The sequence below is a fragment of the Spermophilus citellus genome (genome assembly GCF_964194105.1).
Source record: "Spermophilus citellus genome assembly, chromosome: 5".
Lineage (NCBI taxonomy): Eukaryota > Metazoa > Chordata > Mammalia > Rodentia > Sciuridae > Spermophilus > Spermophilus citellus.
Window position 1 is genome coordinate 46,752,280 of NC_138186.1, and position 5,593 is coordinate 46,757,872.

The window sequence follows — 5,593 nt, forward strand, 5'->3', positions numbered from 1 at the left end:
GACTCAAGAGCTTGAGATCTATCCCTAGTATATTTACATAAAAAGCCCCTGTAAAACAGGAAATTATGTCATTTTTGACAATATAGATATACCTAGAGGAGACAATGAGAGAATAAAACAGAATGATCTCACTTATATGTGGAGATTGAGGCAGGCAGAAGGGGTGCTGGTTAGCACAGGTTGAGAGTAGAGAGAAGAGGGGAGACACTAGTCAAGGGGTATAAAGTTTCAATTAGATAGGAGGAATTACATCTGTGCCATTCTATAGCACATCAAGATGACCACAGTGAATAATAATGTAGTGTATGTTGCAAAATAGCTTAAAGAGGATTTTAAATGATCGGGTCACAGGAAGTGATAAATGTTTGACCTGAGAGATATGATAATTGCTCTGATTTCACCATTATAAAATAAATACTTATGTCAAAACATCACACTGTGTCCTATAAATCTATACAATTATGTGTTAAGGAAAAGAAAATAAAACTAGAGGCCAGCTGGCAAGGCCCAGTCTGTTTGACTTCAGGGGTAGGTTGCAGACATGGACTCATGGGAGGAGCTGGCACTGGCCTTCTCCTGCACATCCATGTTTCCCTTTTTTGACATCACCCACTATCTGGTGTCTGTGATGGCACTGAAGCATCAGCTGGTAGGAGTGGAAGGGGCATGGAAGAATCCTGTTTCAAGCTGGTCTACTGCTATGCTCCACTGCTTTGGTGGAGGAATTTTAACATGTGTACTGCTTGCAGAGCCTCCACTGAGGTTTCTTGCAAACCACATTAATATTTTACTGGCATCTTCAATCTGGTATATTATATATATATATATTTTTTTTTCCCATGGGACCTAATTTCCTAAGGCTATTTATTCTTAACCCACTCAACTTCTGGCTGTGGAGATGAAGGAAGTGACCAGAACTTGGAAAATAGAAGGTGGAGTCACACATGCTAATAGCTATTACCAAAATGACTGGCCAGTCATGATAGCTATTGGATGGGCCCAAGGTGCAGGTGGTATCATTATCATGAATTTTGAACAGTTGGTAAAAGGAGTTTGGAAACCAGAGATGATGAATGGCTTAAGATGACCTATCTTTCCAGGGTAACCTTGCTGGGGTCCTTTCACATTTCAGCACACCAAGCATCTGACCATATCAAATCATAATCTTATGTTCCTTTATACCATCTTTCTTGTGGCCAAAAAGATAACCATCATGGTTACACAGACTTCTTCTATAACTCTTAGTCCTTTTAAGGATATATTGAGTTGGATGCTCTTTGGCAGCAAAAGTTTTCATTGTATAAAAAGAAATGTGGAACAAAATTATCTTCTAATTTCACTAGTTCATTAGTCTCCAAACCTATGACTGATGGTTCAGATAATGTTAAAAGGAAACTTACTAAGAACACTGAGTAAATTTACTTGAGCTCTAGAAGGCAAAAAATTTTTTTTTTCTTTTCTACCTATCAGATTGTGATAAATATTTGTATGCAGATGATGTGAAATAACGATTTTATATAAGGAATGGAGGTGACAAAAAGAAATAAATTCTATATTAGTGTGACTACCACTTTCTTGATTTTAATTCTTGAGTGTCATGAGTATATCATGTGAATTTTTTTTGTGATACAAAGTATCTCTTCTGGGTATTTAAATATTTTACATTGATAAAAGAAATTATCAGAATTTTAAAGATTGGGTATTTTCATACATTTAAAAATATGAATCTATTGGGCTTTAGTTCAGCAGAATTAAACTTTTGTTTTACATTGCCATCATAATTCTTAGGTATGGAAAATTAATTGATTAAAAAATTAAAATTGCTTTTTAATTTTGAGCACTGAAGACTGTAAAGTCTTCCTAAAAGAAAATATAAAATACTTTATAAGTGAAAATAAATTGCTAGTTTATGTTTGCTATGTAAACATTGTAATTTTGCCCACATTAAATGGAAAGTACCTGAAATTTAACTTAATTTTATCTCTAGTAGTATTTTTCAGTAAAAACACAATATTGTTAGTATGAGTTTCAATTTTAAGTCTGTTTCATGCCCTTGTTTCAAAAAACTGTTTTTCTTATTCCATCAAAAGAAAATCTGGGGTGTGATTTTTTGATAAATTACTAACTCCATGTTTGATACTTTTCAGTGTTCCAAAATTATAAAACGTGCTTGTTTTTTTTTGTTGTTGTTGTTGTTCCTCTCTTCCTCTCTCCTTAAAACACGTTTAATTCAACTGGAAAGAAATTTTTCATGTTTCACATGTTTTCTCTGACTTTGGTTGTTCTGAATACATTGCTAGCAGTTGTCTTAATGATTAAAAAAATATTATCTCCATTTAATTTTTTTCTTCCATGTCTCCTTTCTAGTGGCTACTTTCTTAGTTTTTTGTTTGAATATCCCATGTTAGATTACATATGGTTATGTTTAGTTTTAATCTAGATATATGTATTATTAATTTTAAATAAAAACTGATTAGCTTCAAGTGAAAATGCTCAGCTCTGATGAGAACTGTCTGTGTACAATTGATAGTAATCAGCTAAGAAACAGATCAACAGAAATCTCATTGATTTAAAAATGGTGACATTAAATCTGGCTTCTTACTGGCAAAATAAAAAAAACAAACAAGAAAAAGTATTAAATTGTGCTAGAGTTTCTTTAACTTATAACCAAAAGTACACTTCCAACATTCAAACTCTGTGACATGACTTCTTATGCCAAGACTATGAACCTACCTACTCCCTGTATCAGGTAGAAATTTTAGATGGCTTAGAAGTACTCACATCATATTCAATTTGAAAGTTCAGGTTCAGGTGGAGTTTAGCAGTCATTGGGTGTTGCTTAATAAGCACTCACTCAGTGGGGACAGACCAAACTGGAGCAGAGAGGGAGGGGCTACGCTTAATGGAAGAGCCAAGCCTTAACACTTTCCCAGCACACTGCCCTCATTCAAGTACAGCCTTTCTGGCAATGTCACCAGTAACTCTTTGCAGATTTCAGCCACTTCTGCTCTCAGAAGCAACTTCTGCACTAAAATCTCTCAGGATCCAAACACCCTCACACATTTCAGCCATTCTAATCTGCTCCTTTTCCTGCCATTGACTCCAAGATCCAGCAGGTCTCCTTTCTTCTGGCCATATCCCATAACTGCCCTAGCTCTCCCAGGGCAACTCAGGAGCCCCATCAGGCTGCCCCCCATGGGCCAATCCAACACCAACCAATCTCCTTAGGGGATCTGCATCTCTGGGCCTATTTGACCCTCATATCAGACAGGTCTATAAGTGCACTCTAAACACCTTTCCAAACACTATAGACATCCCCCCCACACACACACACACACACACTTGCCCTACTTCTATTAACTGCAACACCACCCTTGGTCACTTCTCACTGACCCTTTCCCCTGCTCCTCTGGCTTCTCCAGGCAGCTCCTAAAACCCTTTTTACAGCTTAACAGTCACTACCTTGGTACCAACTTTCAACTACCTTTATCCTAGAATCCTGCAAAGACTTCTTCCTAAATACTGTGTCTATCTCCTATTGTCACTATAATGTTCCAAGCCAAGCCACAACAGGTGCATCTGTTGACTTTAACATAGGATACCTCTACTCTCCCATCAAAGCCCACAGGTGCCACAACCTGCTGTTTAGCATCACCCTCTCCCCCATTTCTCTGGTCACATCTCTCCTAGGCTGAGGTCAAAGCAGGCTGCCCTGTCTCCTTACCCTGACTCAACAGGATATTACTGCAAAGCAATCTCCCTGGGGATTGCTCCTGCCTCTGCCTTCCAACCATCAGACCTCCTCTCCACATCCTTTAAACAATCCAAAGAAGGTAGTAGTGGTGGTGGCACAACCTCATGATTGTGCTAAAAGCACTGAATTGCACACTTTCAAAGTCTGACTTCTGATAAATGAATTACATCTCAATAGTAAGAGTAATAACCATGCTTACCAGAAAGCTCCTTGTGCTGAAGTTTGCCTTGTCATTAAACACCCTTTCCCCCTCCACTCTCCCTTGGGACTCCTGGACTCACAAGAATACCAGGGGCTTTCTCTGAGTTGACCTTGGGTACCAATGCTGAGTTCCTGAATGCAAACCAAAACAACTGTTCAGAGTGGTTTGAACTTTTTGGCGCCAAACTTTACCGAATTGCTGAAGATCACGTCATCCCCACTTGGACCAAACAAATCAAAACTGTTGGTTGATATATAAGAGCAGAGTGAAGGCGCTTGTGGGCGCCTGGGGGTGGGCAAGCTGCATCTGGGTTTCGGGGTCTCAGCTGCTTGGCAGTTAGGGGAGTCTGCAGGCTGCGAGAATCAGACCCTGCGGCTGGGGATATCCGCAGTCCTGAGCGGGATGTGGAGTCCCACACACTTCAACTAGCATCCCCCTGGATTGTGGTGGGTTGATATGAAAAGCTGAGGAGCCCTCCCACCCCCGCCCAGGGCCACCTTTGGGTTCTAGGATCAGATCACTTCCTAGGGCTCAGTTTCCTGCCAGGAGCAGAATTCCCTCCTCAGGGCAGGACTGATTGAAAACCCCCAGATCCAAAGGAAAACAAAGACTAATTTCAAGGAAAATCCTCTCAATGTTCGGACCCTTCAGTGAGGATCCTAATCCAGACCCCACAGTGTGATCTCCAGGGAAGACTGAAGTGACTTTCACTGAACCTTCCCAGGAAGAGCAAAGACAGCGCCTCAGCGCGCACAGCACCCTGGTGAGGAGCCCTGCCTTGTGTCTCTTTATTTTGGCTTGTCCCAGGTGGACACAGTCCCCTGTCTTGGCAACCAGCTTTCAAAAAAACAAGATGAAAAGGAACAGGGAGAGTAAAGAAAAGAGGGTCCTGGAGAGAAAAGTTGAAATGATGAAGAAGGGAGAGGAGAGGAAGAAAGGTGGGGGAGGGGAGGAGAATTTAAAAAGCAAGGACAGCAGGAAGGAGAAAGAGATCAGAGATGAGGGCTTTCAGGCCCCCCCCCTTTTCCTGCCTTCCCCTAGGATCAAGCCTCTGCTTCCAAATCAACCCCATTAAGATTCCAGAACAGGATGCAGACCCCGAGCCTTAAGGACACCCCACAACCCCCACTGCAGAAAGGGCCACAGCCCCCCTCCATTTATCATATTTAAAATGAAAACCAGCTGGTGGTGATGGCACAAGCTTGTAATCCCAATGATTTGGGAGGTTGAGGCAGAAGGATTGCCAAGTTCAAGGCCAGCCTCAGCAATTTGAGAGGCCTTAAGCAACTTTATGAGACCCTGTCTCAAAATAAAAAACTAAGGGCTGGGGATGTACTCCATGGTAAAGTGCCTCTTGGGTTTAATCCCCAGTGTGTGTGTGTGTGTGTGTGTGTGTGTGTGTGTGTATGTATGTATGTATATGTATGTGTTTGTGTATGTGTGTGTGTGTGTGTGTGTGTGTGTGTGTGTATCTCCATCCAAAAAGAAATATAAGGAAGGGTAACAGAGTTCTATTTTCCCATGATTATGTTTCTTTAAAATGTATTTATTTGGTGGTTAAGAACACAGCACCGCCTGAACCAGACCCTGGGTTCAATGCTCAGCTCCTCCCAAAATAAGCAACAACAAAGAAAACC

The 5,593-nt window shown here is 40.9% G+C and overlaps 1 pseudogene across 1 annotated transcript; it reads left to right on the forward strand.

Annotated features, from left to right (window-relative positions):
- Window positions 1–541: 541 nt before the first annotated feature.
- Window positions 542–5,065, forward strand: LOC308649365 (trimeric intracellular cation channel type B-like; annotated as a pseudogene). The gene is made up of 2 exons: window positions 542–1,289; window positions 4,998–5,065. The product of its transcript is annotated as a trimeric intracellular cation channel type B-like (transcript).
- The last annotated feature ends 528 nt before the right edge of the window (window positions 5,066–5,593 follow it).